Source organism: Durio zibethinus, chromosome 15 (genome assembly GCF_047325235.1).
Source record: "Durio zibethinus cultivar Kanyao isolate XHJ-2024 chromosome 15, ASM4732523v1, whole genome shotgun sequence".
NCBI classification, from domain to species: Eukaryota; Viridiplantae; Streptophyta; class Magnoliopsida; order Malvales; family Malvaceae; genus Durio; species Durio zibethinus.
The window spans coordinates 9,433,932-9,445,076 of NC_143176.1; positions in this window are offsets into that span (position 1 = coordinate 9,433,932).

Sequence of the window (11,145 nt, forward strand, 5' to 3'; positions counted from 1 at the left end):
AAGCATATAAACTCGTTTATAAAGAATATTTTTCCTCTTAGAATTATTTTTTTAAATCTTCTTATCTATCACGTAATATATAATCAACTCAAAAAGATCTAAAATAAATCTCTTATATGGGATTTGAGTTAATTTCAACAATCTCTACATTGATTCAAATTCCATCTAATTATTGATTTTTATGTTAGACATGCTTTCAACCATAATGAATTTCTTGTAATTATCTTTTTTTGTGTGTCTACACTTTACGTTAAATGATCTCTCAAAATATGAATTCAAACTTCTTCCTTGAATAGAGTTCTTTTGGATTTGTCTCTTCTCATATCTTAAACCTAGCTCGGATATTAGTTATTAATCCAGTTTTGATACCAATTATTAAGCTAAAAAGACAAAATTCAATTAAACAATTAAGCCAATAGAAATATAATTAAACAATCAAATCAACCATACAAAAGAGTAATTTAACATTGATCAATTTAATCGACTTACATCCACAAATAAAAAAAAAATCTACTAATTCTAAAGAATTACAAATAAACAAATTATCAACATTTAATCTAAAACAAAACATACCCACGAACCATTTTATTTTTCTCTAGTCCAATTGAGTTTTTTTAATTCAAATAAACACATAGCTACATGAGCCCTCTCATTTTCCTCTAATCTACTAAAAAAATACATACCTATAAGAACCTTCTAAATTTCCTCTAATTTTATGAGATATTATATTAAAAAAAACCTTATAACTTTCTTATTTTTTTCCAATATCTAATTATTTATAAATATAGAAACTTATCTATCAAGAATTTTTTCCTTTTAAAATTTTTTTTTACAAATCTTTTTATTCATCAAGTAATATTTAGTCGATCTAAAAAAAATCACAAACAAATTTATTATGAAATTTAAGTCAATCCCAACAATCTAAAATACCTATTATACTTTTATCGTCTCAAAAAAAAATTATATATATGATTATCATTGACATCGTATGATGAATTTTTTAATTTTATAAATAAAACTATATAGAATTATATATTATATAACATATTCACTTTATATTTAACTTTTTAATTTCCTTAATTATAATTCAATAGACATGTCTCAATTTTATGATTTTGATTTATAAAATTTTCATCTACAGTTGATAAATTTTTTTTCTATGTTGATAGACTAAGGTCTCATATTTAGCATTACTGCTAAAAGTAGTTTCTGTGCTCCAGAACTGTTTTTGACCCAAACACAATGTCAAACAATAATAACATTTCAGTTTTTCAGTTAAAAAACTTGGTTTTGCAACTCAAACAAAAAAATTCCTTAAAATATATTCTTACGATAAAAAAATATATTTGGGATAAAGAATTATTTTATTATTCTTATATTTATAATATTTTATTATTTTACAAAAATTTTAAAATATTTCAATAAGTTACTAAAATTTTTAAATAACAATAAATATTGAAAAATTTTAATCACATTTTTCTTATCTTTAAACATAATTTTTTTAACTCAAAATTTTTGCCAACCACGTCACTAATACTAAAGTATCTCGTTTCAATATCATAATAATATATTCCTTTATGATACGTCGCTGGCAAATCAATTTGATATGCAAATTCTGATATAACAGTGCAATTTGTTTAAGAATCTGGAGAGTTAGTCAAACCAAAGGCAATTTTGAATCAACTTTAATTTGCAAAATCTGATAATAAAGAAATTTGGTTCAGAATCTCCGGGATTGATCAAACCAAAGTCTAAAGTAGTCTAACGTCACGTTTTTCGTTCGTTGGTTATTTTTGAAATTAGAATTAAAAAGCAATAATTGTTTTATAATTTGGTTCATGGAATAAAAAAGAAGTAGAACACTGTGAAAATTTTATATTAGTTAAAAGTGTGGAAAAGAATTGATCCAGTATAAAAACACCATTTTACCTTCCAATTAAAATTAATATTTAAAATTCTAGCTAATATATTTTTTAAAACTTTTTTTATATTATTTAATTTAAATTAAAAAATATTTTTTTTAAATATATATTTTAATTAAAAATTTAAAACATTTTTTTTTATTTTTTTCAATTTTCTTATTTTCTTCATTCGTCCTTTCGTGCCATCGATGAGATATTTTTGTCGAAGTTTGCCGTTGAAGTTGCTTTCCGACGTCAGATTCAATTACTGGGCTTCAAAATCTACGCTGTCGGCCACTAAATTTGTTCGTGGCCTGCTACATCGATGATGCCAACAATTGTTCTAGAGGCTGGTTCCCGATGTCGATGGTATCGATTATCTATTCTAATTCCTGATCGTCAGATTGACAACGGTTGTCAACTATCGATCCTATAGAACAGTTAGCCTCTTTATCAAATATAAATATTTTAAATTAGTCTAGAATTTGATCATTAAATTAATAATAAGTATCTTTAAATAATATTAATAATAATAATAAATGTAAATATCTTTAAATATATAATATAAATATCTGTAAATATAAATTAGCCTGGAATTTTGGGCACTATATTCGTTAAAAATATTTTATTTTTTATTATTAGATTGAATAATGGCCTATTTTTAAATAATAATAATAATTATTATCATTATAAATATTTTAAAATTAGTCTAGAATCGATCATTGTACTATCTCAACTCCAAAGTTTTAGCCTCTTTATCATAAATTTAACGTATTTAGTTTCTAATTTTCTCAGAAAATGTGGAACTAATTAACAACGATAAAAACACCAATAGTTATATTCCATTAACTTTGATAATATGGCTCATTTGACGTTCATGTGGCTAGAAATATTCATGGATCAGCTGGATCAAATTAGAATTGATTGCTCTTTTGAAAATTTTGCTCAAGACACATTAAGCGTAATGAAAATATTTTTAAAATATAATTTATATTTAATATATTATTAGTGTATATATTTTATATATTATTAATTAATCAAATGATGATAATTTATTAATAAAGTAAATTAGATAATAACACTTTATTTATAAATAAATTATTTTAATTTATATACATTTATTTTAAAAATTAATATTTTTTTAATTAATAAATTATCATCATATGATTCATTATTAATATATAAAATTTATTATTGATAATATATCAAATATAAATTTTTTAAAATATATTATTTTAATAGTTTAATATTTATAAATATATTTTAAAATTAAAATTAAATTAATTTTAATTTTAATAATTAAATAATATCTTGGAACAAATCGTGGTTTGAAAAATCTCGTCCAAGACCCAACTTGAGGTGGGCCAAGCCTCGTGGATAGTTCTACACATGGCATTCTGGCATGGAATATTCGCCATTTAGCAAACAATAAAAAATAAAAAAAAAATTAATTTTTTAATTAAAAATACTAAAAATTATTTATTACGATTAATCATTATTCAATTAAAAAAACTTTAAACTAACTTCTATTGTATAATTTTAAAAAAATAGAAAATGTAAAGAAGAAAACATAAAAGTAACTAGTTTTTTTTTTTAAGAATAAAAATAATTGGTATTACATAAAAACTATCAGTTTACATAAACTAATGAAAAGCACTAAAAACCCATAGATTCAAAATTTACATTTAAAAAAAAAAGAAAAAAATTACAATTTTTATATTTTCCAAAAAAAAAAATGTAAAACAAAAGGAATGAAAGAGTGAAATATACTAAAAAACAAAGAGAGGAAGAAGAGAGAAATGTGTGGGAAAAACAAGGAGGGAGAATGAGAGGAATAGAAGAGAGAGACATCAAGGAAGAGAACGCAACAAGGTGGATCTGTGTCATGCTAGGCAGGCCTACGACGATATGCACTATCCCTGGCAGATTAACTTAAATGTTGCCCTTCATTTTATCCTTTGGTTCCATATTTCTCTATTTTCATATGTTTTTTCTCTCTTATATTGTGTTTGGGAAAGAGTAAAAACAGAAATGATGAGGAAGAAATAATTACAAATTTTTCCAACGTTTCATCATTTAGTAAGAAAAAATAAGAATAGGGAAAGAAAATGAGTGGATTTGCACATTTTCCGCCTTTCTAAATTTATTCCTTCAAAATGTAGGAAAAATATTAATTCAATTTAAATTAATAATTTTTGACCAAAAAATAACTTAAATTATTAATTTTATTTACAATTTTACCCATAATATTTTTTCCTTCTATTTTTCATCCTCCGTACTTAACATAATGAAGGAAAAATAATTTTCCTTCCTCTCTTTTTTTTTTATTTTTCTTTCATTACTTTTTCAATCATTCTCATTTTTCTTTATATTTATCAAATATAGTGTTAGATTAGTAGATCCCTTTCTTTTTTTTCTTCAATCTCTTTGACATTTTTTTAATTTTCTCTCTGATAATTTTTTATATGAGATGATCATTCAAAAAATCATTGCAATTTGCACATCATGATTAGATTATTATATTTAGGAAGCACTCGGTGATCTTATATGGTATTAATTTTGGATCACTCAAAGTGATCAAATCACTATCGTAAATTGTGATTTAATTCTCATATAAAAATGTGAGAAATTTTTATTATCTAGTTGAAGTTATATGTAAAATTAATAATATTGTATTTTAAAATTGTAATTATTTTATATTATAAATTTGTATATTTTTAAACTAATATTCATTGTAACAAGTTAAAAATAATTTGTGTATTTTTTTATTCTTTTAATATTCTATATATAATATAATTTTTTGTTTTTATTATGAATTTAATAGATTAATTTCATTTTCTAATTCAAATATTTTTTATATAATTTGTATTATAAAATTCAATTTACCTACTAATAAATATATTTATTAATTTAATAATTTAATTATATTTTATTATAAAATCAATAAATATTACTAATATTTTCTAAATTATTATCTTTAAATAACCTTAAAATTACTAATTCGTATAACTATTATAATATGCAAGGTTATTTCATACTTTTAAACAAAATAATATTTAATTTTTAGTAATACCAAACACAAAAATTTTTAATTCCTAAGAATTAATCTTTGTTAAGTAAATAAATTAATTTAAAATCACAAGTGTTAAAATCATCTCGGTAATAAAATCACCTTAAAAATTATATTACCATAATTATTTTGCAAAAGATATTAAATGCTACCTCTATGATATATGTTGTTTATCATTTTTTACTTTTTAATTTTAATTAATAAATAAATTAATATAATTAGTAAAAATGAAAAAAGATAAAATTTTGGATAAAAATTTGCCACCTAGTTTAAGGAAAAAAATTTACACCATTATTGATTATCTCCAGTAATTATAAAAAAAGTACATACATATAATGAGCAATCAATAATGAACCACTCACTCAATTAATATTCTAGATCCCTTATTTCAAATATACATATATATATTCTAAATCCTGCATTCTTTTTTAGTTATCCTCCAATTAATCACTCATTCACAATTAATAATTTAGACCCTTCATTCTCCTTTAAGTCATTTTTTTTTTTTTTAGTTTTATGAAGTTTTAACACACCAAATATTTAACATACATAGTTTTATGAACCCTCTTATTCTTCATATATACACATTTTAGACCCTTATTCTCCTCCAATCATTCTCTTCTAATTTTATAAAATTTTTATACATTAAACATTTAAACATACATACTTATATGAAAGATTTCATTCTTTAAACATACACATCTTGGACCCTTCTTTCTTTTCTAGTTATTTATTTTTTTAGTTTTATGAAGTATTCTAATACCAAATATTTAAATATATATATATATATATGGATCATTTTATTCTTCAAATATACGCACCCTTTCATTTTTTTTCTTATCCTATGTGTATCTATTTCGTGAAATCTTATAGCTCTTCTTATTTTTTTTATCATACATAATTTTATTAAAATTTTCACTATTTATAAGTATCATCTATCAAGAATCTTTTCTTTCAAAATTTTTGCTTTACAAATTTCTTTATTTATCAAATAATATTTAATCAATTATAAAAAAAATTTCAAATAAATTTATTTGTCAAATCTTTTAATATTTGAATTAATATTTCTAATAATATTCATAAATGGTTAAAATTACGAGAAACTGTAAATGAACCATTTCTAACTTTAAGACTTTTAAAAGATTATTTACAATACTTTAATTCTTAAAAAGAAAATTAAAAAATATTTTTAACTGTTTTTTATAAAAATTCCAATCACTGCAAAGTAAAGACAACAAATCAGTGAGGCTAATAAAGTTACAAATCAGTAGGACTAGTACGTTAAACAACTTTGTTGAACATGAAAAATGAAATTATTGAATTCTTTTCCTCTTAAAACCGTAATTCACCGCATCTTACTCATTTTCATTTGACAACAAAACACCTAGCCTCACCAGATCATGCTAGACCATCCATGCCTCCTAGGCCTATCATTGCACATGGCCCCACTTTTTTTTTTCTTTTCTACTTATTATATTCATAAACTCTATTTTCTGTATGGAAACAATACAAAGATCTCCCTGATTTAGTAGAAAATGAATTTATTTTTTTTAATTTAAGAAACATCTTTTTTATTTTTTGAAATTTGATAAAAATACACTTACTCTTAAAAAAGTAATGACGCTAATTATTAAAAGTTAATTTTAAATAAAAAATCAAACTTGCTTTTTGTTAATTATTAATCATTTATTTTTTTGAATAAATCATAATTTTATTATCTAAAAAGCAGTGAAGACTACTACAATCAATTTTTTTTACAATCAAATTATACAATCAAACTACACAATGTTAATTGCACAAGAATTACATAACAAAACTTTCTCTACATAAGTCCCATCTATCACATAAGTCCTTATTCTCACATAAGTCCCTATTAACTTGATCAAATGCTATATTCCATAATATTATCAGTTTGATTATGACCATTTCTTAAATTTGTTTTAAAATTTACTCTCTAGCACCTTCTTTTTTATCGAATTGCCTTTTATTCCTTTCTTTCTATATTAGGTAAATGTATATTCCCCAAGCTATTCTTAGTAGGATAAAGAGCAAAGCCTTCCCTTAGAGTCTTTTATCACCCTTTGAAACTTTGCTTCCCATCTAGCTACCTTCTTGTGTAGATTATCGAGCCTCAGCACGTGTGTCCAAACCTTTTTATAATAGTTGCAACTACAGAAAAATATGGTTTCGAGTTTTCACCTCTTACCTCATAATACACATCCTTCATCAGTAATGATCCCTCAAGAATTTAGTCAATCATTTGTAGGAAGTTTGTTTAAAATTGCCATCAAAGCCACTATAGTACATTTTGGTGTATGGAACTTACACCAAATGAGCTTATGCCATACAACTTTTGTTTACTTAGGTCGCAATTCCTCCCAAACTATTGTGGCCGAGAACCTTGATCCCCTTGTCTTTCAGATTAGCTATTCTTTTATTTGAACCAAGAATTTGGTTGCCAAGCTCCTTAATTATAGTAGCCTTTTCATAGACTAACTATTGTCTTGAATAATTGGTATTTCCCATAAGCTTCTTTCTTTGAGTATATTATTGAAAATAATGACTCGAATTTCATAAGTGATTTATGTGATATTAGTTATATATTACTTGATGGATAAAAAGACTTGTAAAAAAAATTTTTAAAAGAAAAAAGTTTTTAATAGGTAAGTTTGATTTACAAAAGAAAAATTTTAAAAGAAAAAATTTTTTTAATAGGTAAGTTTGTATACTCATAAATAGATAAAATCTCTAGATGGTTAAATATGAAAAAAAAATATAAAAGAGTTATAAGATTTTATATGATAGACATTTTATAAGACTAAAAAAAATTAATATCTTTATATGTGTGTATATTTGAATGAACTATAAGAGAATAAGATGATCCATATAGGTATAGGGATATGTATGTTTGAGTGGATTAAAAGATATTGAAAGAGTTTACATAGGTATGATGTACGAATGTGTATGGATATGCATTTGTTTTGGTTAAGAATCTTTATAGGACTAGAAAAAATTGAGAAAATTTTGGGTATTAATTATTGAATGAGGTTATATGATTTGTATATTTGTAATTTTCTATAACTAGTGGATCTTATTTTTCATCTGTAGATATTTGTTAGTTGAATCGAATTACGTTAAATTATTATTTTTTATGTGATTGATTGATTAATTATTTGATTATACTTTCACTAACGTGAATGTTAGATTAGATTAGAGCTTTTTGCCCTAACAAGTGGTATCCCTAATAAGTGGTATTAGAGTTATAGTGATATCCAATAAGTGATATCAAGCTGAGAGTTCAAGATAATAGCTGAAGTTTTCAAAATATAAAAAGAGGCAAGCCTAAAAAAACTTGTTTCAAGGGAAGAGTTCGAGTTTATATTTTAAAAATCGATTTGCATGAAGCGTGAAGATATACATAGAAGATTGTCATGAGACTTTCATTGTAAGTTGAGGTAAGTACATCTAACATGAAGATCGATAATTAATGAAATTTGAGTTAAAGTGGAGATTATTGATAATAGTGACTTAAATCTCATAAGTAATTTGTTTAAGATTAGTTAAATATTGCTTGATAAATAAAAAGACTTACAGAAAAAGAATTATAAGAAAAAAGAGATTCTTAATAGATAAGTTTGACTTATAAAAAAATGATTTTAAGAGAAAAGTGATTCTTAATAAGTAAGTTTATATGCTTATAAATAGATGTAGTCTTTATAAGGTTAGGTATGAGAAAAAATATAAGACAGTTGTAAGATTTTATAGGATGTACACCCTATATGACTATAAGAGATTAACATCCTTATGAGTGTGTATATTTGGGTGGAATAAAGAAGGATGAGATGATCCACCTAAGGATAGTGGTGTGTATATTTAAGTGGACTATATGAAATTGAGAGAGTCCACATAAGTATGATACATGTGTGCATATGAGCATATATTTATTTTAGTTAAAAATACTCAATATGATTAAAAAAGATTGAAATAGTCTATTGATTGTTTAGTGAGATTGATATGATTTGTATATTTATAATTCACTACAACTAGTGGACTTATTTCTCATTCGTAGATGTAGGTCTATGAGACTGAATCATATTAAATTACTATCTCTTGTGTCATTGATTAATTAATTATTTGATTATGTTTTTGTTGACGTGAATATTTGATTGGATTGGGATATTTTACCTTAACAAGTGATATCAAAACTGTGATGATCCCTAACAAGTGATGTTAAAGCTATGGTGATCTTTAACACACATAACCATTTATCCATGCAATCCACAATGAACCAGTTTATGTGAATAGCGATCATCGGTGCTTCAACATATATGCTTAATTCCAAGTTACAAGGTTTTTTAACCTAAATCCACCTTCTGGCCTTAGATTGCAAATGATTTGCCATTTGATTCTAGCTTCATTAGCTAAGTTTGATTGCCTTATTTAAAAATAGCTTAAGTATAATTGCACAATCCTTTTTATAACCTTTTAGGGAAAAACAAAATGCATGTTTCAATAATTATGGACACTATATATAATTGATTGGATCAATTGAAGTTTGCTTGCAGAAAACAAGTGATTTGTTGCCTAACCATTGATCCTTGCAGTAATCTTCTCGATTAATGGGTACAATATTTGATTGTTAACCTAAAAGTGCCAAAAGAACCTAAAGATATCTGATAAGAAGAGTACCAAGTGTAAACCTCATCTCTTGCAAGATTTCGATTAATTTCCTTCTCTGGACCCCTACATTGAACATTTCACTCTAGCATTATTAAGTTATAGACTTAAGAATGAGTAGATTAGCTGTAGGATGCTCTGTATACTTGTGATTGAACTTTTATTCCCCTTTGTGAAAATTAACAAATCATATGTTAAAATATAAATGTGTCTGCCTTATTTTTTTGCACTTTGGATGGTAAGAAAAGATTCTATAATTGGTAGCGATGTCCAATAGCCTTGATAACACATTCATGGCAATTACAGGCAGGTATTGTGAGGGTCACCCTGCTTGACTCCTCTTGCTTCTAGAAAGGAACCTCCCAAGCCTTCATTCATTACTAATGAGAACCTTTGAGTTGTCAAACAGTATTACACCCTACCAATGAACTTCATTGGATATCCTATGGCCAATTGTACAGATATGAGAAACTCCTAACTGAAAGAGTCAAATAACTTTTTCAAATAAATCTTAACCCTACCTTGAGTCTTTTAAGCTTTCTATGTAGTCTTACCATAAGTGTACCATATACTAGTTGTTTCTAAGAATCCTCAACCAATTTTAAGAAATTCGGGTGTTTCGTCTAGAAGTGAAAAATTTTGAAAGGCTTTAGTGGATCTTGCTTTAGCACATTGATCCTAAGAAAGGCTGGGCAATAATCTAAAACTTCAAGAGGTAGGAATTCCATAGTAGAATTCATTATCTGTGTCAATCAGGTATCATTATTGAGCACCTTATCCAACTTTTTTAAAAAGTTTAATTATTTCCCTAGGTAAAAAAAAGACCAATGTACAAGTGATTCAAGATTGTCAAGTCATGTATGCAGTCTCAGAATTCTTGGGTACCCACACTTGCAACCTGACCACCATCATAATCTTACCTTTCTAATAGTTCAGCTATAACATTACAGTTACTTGCCAAAAACCATGGACGGTTCAAGTTGGTTCCATGAAGGGAATAGAGATGCCTTTATAACCCTTTTTTTCTTAACTTTTGTATTGTACCCATATATAGTAGTAAGACGGATCTCTATTGTTGCATGATAAATAGTCATATAATGCTTTGATCAGTGGCTTCCACCATGTCTACTCTCATTTTAAATTTTCAGAGTATCCAAATTCTATCATTATATGTGAAAGAATAGTTATAGAGATGGGATCACCAAAGAAATGATTACTTAAAATATGCTACATATTTTCTTCTTTAACTCTTGTTTCTAACAAGTAAGCTACATCTACTTTCAGTGTTTTAAGTCTACCAGTTATCTCCTTCAGTTTTAAAAGGCCATTAAGCCCTTTGACATTCCAAATGAGTATATTCATGAAGAAGTGGAGAGTGAGTGACCTTTTAAGGTAGTGCAATTTGCCTTAACTTAAACTTTTCTTTTATCAATTGGCCCTTTTCTTCCTATTTTTCAATTATTTCATCAAATGTGCAACCCTTGCTACAACCACTCA